The sequence below is a fragment of the Platalea leucorodia genome (genome assembly GCF_965183815.1).
Source record: "Platalea leucorodia genome assembly, chromosome: 2".
In the NCBI taxonomy this organism is placed as follows: Eukaryota; Metazoa; Chordata; class Aves; order Pelecaniformes; family Threskiornithidae; genus Platalea; species Platalea leucorodia.
In genome coordinates this window covers 108,713,366-108,725,191 of record NC_138824.1, presented here as the reverse complement: position 1 = coordinate 108,725,191, position 11,826 = coordinate 108,713,366, and positions in this window count along the sequence as shown.

Below are 11,826 nucleotides of genomic sequence, written 5' to 3'. Positions count from 1 at the left end.
CTTGTTGTGTGCTGTCGGTCAGATTAGCAGCACTGCTGTGGCGTTCTGTACAGTGGTGCAGTGATGTAGTGCTGACAGTTCTGTTTACCTTATGAAAACCAACGAACTGTTAGAAAATAAGAAGTCTTATGGTGTAAACTGACACTGTTTCACTATCAGGACAAATCTCCAAAACATGGAGAAAAATAGTAACATCAGAGAGAATAGTATCATCAAAATTTTTCTTTGCTGACCTTCCTAGAAAGACTTCAAATGTAATGTTAGAAGGATGGCACATCTAAAGGTAGCAATTAGAATTCTGCATGCTAACCTGCACTGGACTTTATCAATGGGGCTAAGATCAGAGTGATCCCGGACTTAGAGGGTGCAGGATCTTCCCATGACTTTGGAATTACATACTTTACTTCCCATACTTTGGAATTACAGCTTGGCACACGGGTTCAGGGGACACTTGGTTTGGAGCTGTGCCTTCCTTTGCGGTCATTCCCAGAGCCTGCCTTCTTTCATCAGGCAATGCATGAAGATGTGGGGCATGAATGCAGAAGCAATTTAACCACTGAGGCAGGAACTTTTCAGCTTGGATATTTCAAATTGTATTTTTGCCTACAAAAAAGGAAGTTATTATGGATTTGATCCAGGGAGATGTTTCAATCTTTTTCTAAACGAAAAATTTCTTTATATGATACTGGTGGGATTTATCATTGTAGGAAGTAACAACTGGGGCTCTAGAGAAAGACATAATGCTGTTTCATGGAGGATTTGGATATTTTGAAATTTGATCTTGCTCCAAGTCAGAAGAAAACCAAGAGTATTTAAGATTTCATGAAAGAAAAGGGAAACCTAATGCCAGGAGAGTCTGTTAAAGTGCTGGCACCCTCATGTTGAAGCTGACCCACAAGAAATGGGATGGTTTCCACCACATCTTTCCTGAGCTGGAATATTTGTCTCAAGCATTAACAAAATAACAAGATAAGAGAATTCCAAGGGGGAAAAGTTGTCTATAGAAATTTATTGACCACAGTGCGAACACAGCTTTTCACTGAAATCACAAGATACTAACTCTTTTCCTCAAGGGAAATTAGAGCTTTTCACACATTCTTCACTGGGGTGCTGAAAGAGGCAGGAGAAACAGAGGACTATCACATTTATAAATAGCTCAATTGAAAAAAACAACACTCAACAACACATAGTTTAGAGACACGTTATCTTTCTTCCACTTTAGTGTCCTCATTTCCAGCCACAGACGCTCGGTCTGAACGGCCAGGCGGCACAGCCACAGCATGTGGCACAAGGCCGTGGTTGTCGCCCCGGTCCTCACCAGCCTCCCTGTCCCAAGAAAACTCAGCCAAATTTACTGTCATACTATAAAGCAGCCATATTGTTTTACCAGGATGCGGCTGTTTTACAATAGATTTCTGTCAGGATCTCTTCCCATTTGCTAACAGCAAAGGTCCAGTGTGGAGGGGGCTGTGGGGCCGCAGGGCGGTGCGGTGCCCTTCCTCCCCTACCAGCCCCGTCCCGCAGCCCCCAGGGAGGTGAGCCGGGCCGGGCCAGGGACCGTGACCAAGGCTGGCCACAGCCCAGCCGTCCCCTGGCCTGGGGAAAGGGCTGCAGCAGGGCCGGGCCTGAGGGCAAGGCCCCAGGGCTGGCGGCAGCCCCTGAGGAGGCCTCTCCCCAGCTACTCCCTCACAGCTGCCGGGGCCATCGCTGAGGCTGCGCCCACCACTGAGGGCTGCCTCCCTGGGCACCCGGGGCGAAGGGCCTGGACAAAGGTAAGGCCCTGGCGTTGTTGCAGCGTTTCGCCTTTCAGCTGCCAGACCGGCTCTAAAGGGGGTCTTAAATCCCCGGGTGACGATCACCAGGACAGAGCGGGGATGCTTCCCTTCACCAAGGCTGTACCGCTGACAGAGCCGGGCAGGTTTCACCGCGGGGGCAGTTCACGGTAGCTTTCGCTGACATGGTGCACACCGAGCTCCCTGGGGCAGGCCGGGGTGGCAGCCCTGTCCCCAGCCGGGCGGCAGGGTGTCTGCGGTGCCTGGCGGGGCCCGGCGGTGCCTCCCCTCACAGCCGGGGAAAGGGGCCAGGTTTGCTCTGCCCTGGGGAGAATCTTCCAATGCCCCTGGAAATGCCACGGCCCATGGCGGTTCCTGTGGAGAAACCACAAAACCAACCGAGGACAAAGAAATCCATCATTAGCTTCAGACTGAGAATAAATAATACTAATAATATGTAAAGAGCATCAGCTGGATGTGGAAACGAACTGTCACTTCACTATGAAGGATGCTCTTGCATATACAAGAACATAATTCACAACAATATCCTTAAAAAGATAGCAAGAATTTAAATGCATGTGTATGCTTGGGTATTTAATGCACCATGCAGGCATCATATTTCTTTCATATTTTAAACACAAATCATAGCATCTTCTTTAATGAGCAGAGATCCATGGCAATGATGAATTTTTATGGCAAATAGCACTACTGTGCCATGCTTCTTCATTAAAGCCCTGATTCAGCAAAGCATTTAAGCATATGCTTAACTTTAAGCATCTGACTAATCCCAAAACTTTCTGGTGCTGAGCACATGCTTAATATTCACTAGATCCATAAGGAATCTGCTTGAATTGGGTCATACATACCAAATATAACAACCTTGTAAATACAGGATATCCTGACTAAAACAACTGGTGAAAATGTTAGATGCTTCATTAGCTCTGCATTAGTAATTTTAATTTTCACTGCCTCTTTGATTTGTGAAGAATGAATGTGTATGCACATGTGAACTCAAGACCTGAAAAAATGATGAAGGTAAAAAAAAATAAAGGCACATTGTGGGTTCAGGACATCTATAATAAACCTGAGCTTCATCAGCATTTCTAAGTTTTTTAACCAAGAAATATTGATTCATGTTTATTATATTTTATGGCACTTTACAACAATTTATAACACTTACATTAAGGAATAGATGGGCCGGGATAAAAGCCAATATGGGTATGAAAAAGATGAAGTGCTGTCAGGAATAGCAACTTTCAAGTATCAGGTACAGCCCTTGTTTTTACACTTTCTCTCACCTATTTAATATATGATGGAAGGGTTTAATGATTAATTTTAAAATACAAATTCTAGAAAAAGACATGCTGTAGAATGTCCACCTGAAGAACATCTTAGTAATGATATTGTTTCAATGTAAAGCCAAATGTAAAATGTCCTCAAGGCATCTGTAACTAAAGAATGAAGCCCTAATAATTATTGTGCAGAACTACTGTTGAAAATGTTCAAGAAACAATGAGCTTAGGTTTCAAAGATGAACTAAGCACTTCTTAAAAAAAATTTTTCCACCAGAGCTGATCATCTTAGAAATCAAGAGAAATTACTTAGAAAACCAGTTCTGTGCACAAAATCCCTTGTTGCTATGTTACCATAGATATTTATACGAGAGAGAGTCTCCCAGTGTGAGCCAAAATCTGTTCATGTAAATATTCATAAGCCAGGTAAAACAAAGCAGTTAACTAGGAATATATGGAGTCTTCACCAGGTGTTTCCTTTGCTCTGTACAATTATCTAGTCCAGCTGCTCTAGGACCAGCAATCAGACCCATTCATTTCTAAACTAAATGATGGGGATCTCTTCTTCTGCCATCCCAGCTGGTGGGCGTGGTCCAGGTTCTCAGTGGTTCTGGAAGTGCTGAAGGATCCTGTGAAACTGAAATACAGATTGAGGCTGCTTTGTAAGTCTGCCCACGGCGCAACAAATTGAAGAAATTGCAAGGTATAGGCAATGCTTTAAAAATGGATGCAGTACATCGCTGTCTAATTTTGTGTGCTTCTGCTATCCTCCATTCTTAAACAGAGAATTCACTCTCTGTGAGAGGGGCACTGTGATTATCCCGAGGTAATTAGATAGCAAAGAAATGCGTTTGCTGTTACAGCTTGGAATAGTAGATTGGTTACTGCAGATGTTAGAAAAAGCTGGTAAATGGTGAGAGCCCCAATCTGCAGCATATGATGTCTGTTCCTCATTTCCCAAGATGGCTAAATTCATTCTTTGACATACCTTGATTTGCTCTCCCTAGGGACACCGGATTTTTCCTTTGAGCTTTGCCCATCTATTTGTCCCTTTTCTGTGGCCACCTTGGGCCCTTTCTTCGTCCTTGCACACGTTTCTGGAGGCCCATAGGGAAAAAGATGAATGTCAGGCATTTTCAAATTTGGAAAAAGCTAAACAAACTGGAGCGTTGTAGGCTTGTCACCCTATGAAGACAGCCTATGCTTTACGTATGGAAATGTACAACAAAATGATAAAGAAATTGTGTGCATTTGGCTCACATGAAAGAAATTGTATACATTTGGCTCATGTGATTCTTTAGTTTGGTGAGATATATTCTGGAAGCAAGCTGTATTTTCAGTGTCATCAGACATGAAACGACAGTGTGCTTTGAACTAATGCATTAGATCGGTAGAATGATAGAAAATCAGCTGCACACAACAAATGTAAAATAGAAGACATAGGGGTTCTAGTAAAAGAGAAGACATGAGATCCACTAATAGCCGTCTGACACAGGGAGCCATGTGGATCGTCTTTTGATGGAAACTGAACAGTGTCTTTTGTGTTGCTACAGTGCCCGGCTTTCTATTTCCTCACCTTTCTGTCATCCTTCTAGTCATCAATGCAGTAAGTTTAGCTAGGAAGGGTATTTCATATCTTCTTCTTAGCTGTGACGATGGCTGGGACCTAATGTTTAGCAGGGTGTATGAGCAAACATCTGTCACACAGTCTATAACAAAACAAAGTGTATCTTAAGCAGAGACATCTCACACATTTTACACGATCAATCAGCAGCATATAAATACCAGCATATAAGTTCTGGCTTACATACTTGAATGTATTGCCAAAAGCTGGCTATAAAATTATTACTGTAATGCAAGTTTGGGTCCTAGTCCTACAACCTGATCATGGTACCCAGGAGTCTTGCATCTGTTCACGGTTGCATTCTTTTTTCTTAGTCACAGCAGTTCAGTGGTCCACCTACACGGAGCAGAATGTAAGACTGGGGCCCAAATTTATGCACCATCTGCCCTTGGTCACACATGCCAACTTTTATAAAAATCAAACACTTTATCTCTCTGAAGAGCTCCCACATGAAAAATGCCCCCATGTAAGTTTGGAACTTACAACGCAACATTATTTTTTTTAAATGATCTGTTTTTACTGGGATTTTTTTTCTCTTGTACTAATATTCATTATGACATTATTTTGGGTGGAAGATGGCAACTCAGCCTGAGGCATGACAAAATAGCCAGAAACACACCACCTGCTGTGCCCCGTTGCTTTAATATTGTACTGTTTAATAAGAAAATGACCCCAAGTGCTTGGATGACAACTCCAAAATGGACCATAAATATTCTGTACATAAGGAAAAGCTGAAAGCTAAAGTACACTGCATAATATTGCTATGGTGCAAAAGGGAATAGGAATACATTCAATTTGCCTAAGTATCTAGTAGTGACAGCCACTAACATTTGTTTAGGAGAAATACCAAGTGGATGTCTGTTTGTTAATAAATGAATGAAAAGAAATATGGATTACTGTGCAAATGGACATTAGAGGAGCACAGATTTTGGTTTGATGTATAAGACACATAAAGAACCCAATTCTGGGCACTGCTAAGTGATTCTTGCAAAATGCTGAGCCCCTGCTAATTTCAGTAGGAGTTGAGCAAACTCAGCACCTGGCAAGGATGGGTCTATCTATATTTAAATATGGAATGAACACTCATCCAAGTGGATTCACTTATGATAAATTGATGCAGCCTAGAAATTACATGTTTGGTTAAATTGGGGTAATCACAAAGAGAGGGACGCTCAAATAAGCAGTGATAATTGGTACAACAATGTCTGTTTCCTCCTTCTGATCCTGGGTCCTCCCTGAGGATTCTCTCCTAGCCTGCATTAATTAAGAGAAAGCATGTGACATTTCTTGCAGCCTTTGACACCAGGATGACCTTTCCCTAGGTTGCTCATGAACTCCTGCTGACATCAAACATGCTTTTTACTGTACAGGACCCTTTATCTACCAGACATTCATAAACAATACTGAATAATATTCCTGACCAATTATTAAAATGCACAAAATAGTTATGCTGCTATGACAGATGACTGAATAGTTCATAGGGAATAATTTGTTTGACAAACAGGATCTATTTCGGTGATCCAGGCACTTTTTAAAAAATGTATGCCTCACTTGAAATCATGTGTTCAGTTGCTGGAAATCAGTATTGGTTGTTAGATTGTGCTCAAGACTTCTGTCATGAGTGTGTGGCATTTAAACCTGCTGGACAGAAGGGGCAGGGGTCCTGGTTTTGCTTCCCGAGTGGATACGTGTAACTTTTTTGAATCTAGCTCACTGTGTAAAAGTAGGTTCACTTTACTGTTCCTTCATACTTTCTAAAATTTTTGCAAAAACATTAAAAATAATAAAGTCAGGTTCTGCTAAGCTGTCTTGGTGGAACTTGTCTCCTAGATCACTGAGGGAAATTAAATAAAGAAAGAGCACAGATGTAGTCAAGACAGATGGAACATTTATCTTTTTTCCCAAATATCTACAGAGCAGTTTCTGACGTGTTCACCTCTGTTTAATCAGTCATGTTCTCAACATTTTATTACTCCGAGAGTTTGAAACAGCATGGTGTTGCACATTGAGAGATATTCCCAGAACTTTAAACTCCGACCGAAATTACAAGTGGAATTTCCATTATTTGACCAAAAAAGCCCCAGCAGCTGAGCAAAAGCAAATATGTATGTAACTGCATACCTAAGTACTCCCTCGGAGTATCTGTGTAGCCAGCAAACACAAGGCACCGGCATCTGCTGTGGGAACAGGAGGCCTTAGGGTGGGCAAATTGAAACAGGCCATGTGAGGCCGAAGTCCATGTTGCTTGTGCTGGTGACTCTCTGTGAGACACCTTGACTCCAGGTTATCTCCGAAAGGTACACATGCTGTTTGGCACATGTTCCCAGTATGCCAGAGATTGAAAAATACAGTGTGGTGAGAGATGCATGAGAGAGGCAGCATTAGGCTGCACTCAAGTATATCCTCTTTGCAAATATATATCTTCTGGCTCCATGTAGAAGATGTCCTGCCCGGTAATGAGTGGCATCACAGAAAGAAGCAACACTAAACACCTATTGATAAAACAGGAATAAAAGCGGTCAGTTAAGACATTGCCACTTCGGCTTGACTTTGTTTTTAATTCTGTACCTGCTGGCCCCTGCAACAGTTTTCCATAAACTGTAGTTTATCCTGGTCAAACTCCTCCCTACAGTGATTTGCAGTGCATTTACGGTGCAATTATCCTTCCCTGTCATTCCTGTTTGTGCTAGCTGAGTGTGTCAAGTCAGTTTTAAGTAAAGGCAGAGAGGAACATGGATAAGGCTGGGGTCAGTTCCAGTTCCCAGGGATCTTTCCCATATCCTCTGAGCTCTGCCTTGGAGCCATCCTCAGTGTGGTTCCTGCAACGCTGTGGCACAGAGCCTCATTATAAGAGAACTTCATGCCATGCCATTGCAGGGAGGAGTAGGTACATTACAACTGCACAAATATGCAAGTGTAGGAACGTCCTGCTGTCAAAGGACAGAGGTCGCAACTGCAACATGAGGTAGCCCTGGGTCACAGTCTGGACTCTTGCCCTCACAAGCAGTGCTGCTGAGGAAGGCACATGAGTCTGTGTAGCTGTGGGGCCCCAGTTAGAGCAACAGCATCCAGAACACCTAGAGAAAATATCCCCTGTGCTCACTTCTATGTGTGTTTGTTTAGTTTTTCTTCCATGCCGGTATGTTTTCTAAAATAATTTCCCTATCACATTCTCTGATGTTCGATTTTACATTGCTGGTACTGTAAATACTCTCTGGCATATCAGTTAGGCTGTTTGGGTGAGTCACTGTAATAAAATGGCTATGTTGAAGGGAACTGGTATCCCTCTTGCAGTGTATTGCTGTTCCAGTGAATGCACCAGCAGGAGAAATTTGCGTGGGTGGTATCCACATCGCCCTTTTACCTCTGTTTTCTGCTCTGTGGGCTTCGCTCCTGATCCACGGCATTCCAGCTGTGGGCATCGATCTTCCTCATTGCACGCCTGCTTGCTTGAAAGTAGCTGCTTTATTTTAGCATCATTTGTATGTACTCTCACTTGCTCCCCATTCAGCTTGCCTTTAACAACTCCAGTACATGCAAACTCTTCTGTGTTGGTGCCTTTCATCCCAAACAACTCCACCTTCTCGGTTGTTGGTTTGTTGGTTTTTTTTCTCTCTTAGTAGGACATGACAATTCACTTGTGTTAGGAGGAAACTCCTCTACTTCCATTGCTACATGGTATAAAGCCTGTTCAACAAGCCCTTTCTAGATTTGAACATAGATAGCTGGTATCTCCATCTTTGCTGGAAATCAACGGACACAAACAAACTCTCAAAGGAAGATGTTAATGAGATTTGAGCTGAAAGGCTCCTCTTTGGACCTATGCACGTTTGTCGGTACATATTCTCACAAAAGCTGTATGGTCACAAAGAGTCATTGATGACCCTGGTACTGCGATTTGATCACCTATTTTGCTATTATCTTCATTCTCAGGGATTAAAAAACCCATTGTCTTGGCCATTTTAAAATTACACAAGTGCAAAAAAGTATATGCTGAGTGGTTTAAAAGCATTCTTTTAAAATCATATATAAATTAAAAGCTTCTTAATTTAAAAATGTATCTTTGGCTGAGGTGTTTAATGTTGAAAAGTGGTTACTCAGCATGTAAAGTACCATAAGTACTTCTCATAAGAATTTTTATGACATAACAAATTTTTAAAAATGGTTATTTACACAATAGTTCCTGATGGCTTGCCATTATAGTTTATCAGATCAATAATCAATGTTCTTAAAAGTCACTTAATTCAAATTTATGTAATCCACACTATAAAAAAGATCAGGTAATGTATATTTACATCAGAAAGCTTAATAGCTCCTTTAAAACTGTTAAGGTCCTCTACCTGCAGTCTTGAGCACTTCTATGAAGGATTTTTCCATTATTTCAATCCCTTAAAGCCCAAAGAAATTAATGCCACCAAACTTCACTGAGGTGGTGACAAGTAATCTCTGATGATAAGCACTTTTGACAAGTTTTTGAATGGCAGGGAGGGGCAGGGTGTGACACAGATTTACCTTTAAGAATACGTCAGATTGAAAGATGTGGCTTTATAGCTTTTTCGGTTTCCTCTAGCTCCTCTGTATTGGAGTGCTGGGTCACAATTGCTGGGGTTTCAGTTGTATGGTTTCATGGACTGTGCTTTGTTCGTCAACTGTATTTTAATTAATTGCAAGAATGCCCACTGCCCAACTAGGTAGCTTTGAAGCTTTAAATTAAAATGCCTTAGATATTTGTCTTAATAACAGTTTAGTGCCTCAAAATTACAGACTTCTTGTTTATACTACAAGCTCTCTCATGCTACAATTGACTATGCCCATTAGCGTGAGTGGAGCAGGATCTTGCTTCAAGAGAGATTCTTTTCCCACTAAGGGCTTGATCCTGAAATCTGCAGTCATGAGAGAGCAATCCCATTTGATTTTAGTGGGTTTGAGTAGGTGACTAATGATACTTGTGGGGACACTGAAGGGTCAGGTCTTGTTTTCGTTGCTGTTTAAATGTCAGCACTTGTCAACAGTTATCACAGCAGTATTAGGGACCTGTACTTCTTTTTCCTTACAGTAAGGATACTTATATTACACGATGATGGTTAGCAAATGTTGACTTCTGCTCTGTCCTTTGAAATGTTTATTGAGGTCTGAGACTGTAGGCACCTAACAGTTCATTTAAATGTGCAGTAGTCACAGCTGTGCCAATTTGATGTTTGCTAATATTGTGCTGTTGAATTTTCAAATGTACAAAAATGAAGAGGGAAAACCAGAAAAAAGCATCATTATTTTTTTTCCAATAGCAGCTGTAATTGCCACTGTGGACGAGTCTATAGCAAAGATGTTCAGGCATATACTGCGAAGCAGATCTTACACAGCCTCAGAAAGGTTTTCTGTTCAATTTAAGCTGAAGCCAGCCATGCAGAAAGAGGAAGAGTTGCCTTGTCTCAGCCCAGGCCCCGTGTCCCTACAGTTCACGTGGCTCTAGGAATGCTTTGGCCACAAAATGAGTTTGTCAGCTGATCTGACTGCAAACTGATTAGGGAAGGAGATGTCTGCAAATGGCGAGAGAAGACAAAAGTGGGAAATGCTTTTGTAACAGAGATGCCCTTTTTGGAGACTGCTGAGAAAATGGAAGCAAGTGGTAAAAGCAGAGAGGGTAGAAGAAAAAGAGAAGGGAACAGACACTGCTTGATCTATAGGGGAAGCCGAGTGTAAGAAAGAGACCTTAACTTGCTGATGATTCAAATGCAAGGATTACTTCAGAAGGATTAGGAAATTTAATCAATAATGTGCACAAGTGCCACATTTTTATGTGTTTGTATGTTTCTTGAGCCAATTAAGGCAAACTGATGTAAGATACAATTGGAGTTTAGAACCCTTCAAATGTCATATTTCTGTTTGTTTCTGTTGCCACATGTCCCAGAAGAATGGGCTATAATCCTAGTTTACCCTGAGTGAATACAGTTGAGGAGCCTGAAAATATATAAGCCCTGTAGTCCAGTTCTTCTGCAGGTGTTATAGGTCCATACTAAGAATCACACCAATGACATGAGGGTGAAAGAGAGTGAGGTTGTAAAGAGAGGGTGAAAGAGAGTGATGCCACCAAGTCAGGTTACGACTAGAGAGCATCTGAATCCCTTGCTCTGAGAGTACAGGTGGGGTGTACCCCCCAGTGGAAATTTTTCCAGGGAAGTGACTGGAGCTTTAAGAGGAAAAAAGAAAAAAAAAAAAAAAGAAAGAAAAAAAGAACAAATCCCTGGCTTCAGGAAAGCTGTTTCCAAGTACTGTTCAACACTGCTTGGATCCCACACTCTATACAGAGCAACTGTTTCCCCTATAGTCATTTATATAATTATAACCTTGCTTCTCCTTTCACCTCAGAGTGGGAGGTTTTGTAATTCTTGCTAATTTCAGACAGATCTCCCAGTGTTTCATGAGGAACACTTTATATAACACAAGTATTTCTGTGTGGCTAATGTTTTTAAAGCTGTGTTTGAATTTTTCATGGATGATCGGTTATTTTCTTTCCTTCAGTATTTGAAATTAAACCAAAGATTTTGTGCTGCTCACAGTTTAAAAATTTGGCCATTTCAGGCAGCAGATGTGACAGGCCCTGGGCCTAGTGGGAGCTTTACTGGTGGTTTTGTTTAAGTTGATGTTGGCTGGGTGGTCAGTGCTTGAACCAGTGAATTATTAAGCAGACCTCAGTTCCAGCAAAGACAGCAGGACCCGAGACAGTCGCAGTGTGTGCAGGGGTATGCAGCAGTTTAGTACAGAGGTATCCATGCTAGTTCAGATACCAGGGAAGTCTAAGTGAATGAGCATGCTCTCCTGATATTTCTGGGATAATGCTCAGCTAAGATGCATGAGGTGTCCACAGTAACTCGGATATCTCTACATACTGCATCATATAAACTTACTCTCAGGTTCAAGCAGCACTCAGCAAAGTCAGGTCATATGTGTGTATGTATGCTTTCACTGTAAAAACAAAGCATAAGTGCTGATAGTTGTCCAGTTCTACTTCTTCATTACAACCAGGCTGTGGTTTCTTGTCTAATTCTTTCCTTCTACAGCAATGCTTTAAATCTTTTGTTTGTCTTCCCTGCTTTGGCTGCACTTTATCAGTGTTTGAATGAAGATGACATCCAGGAAA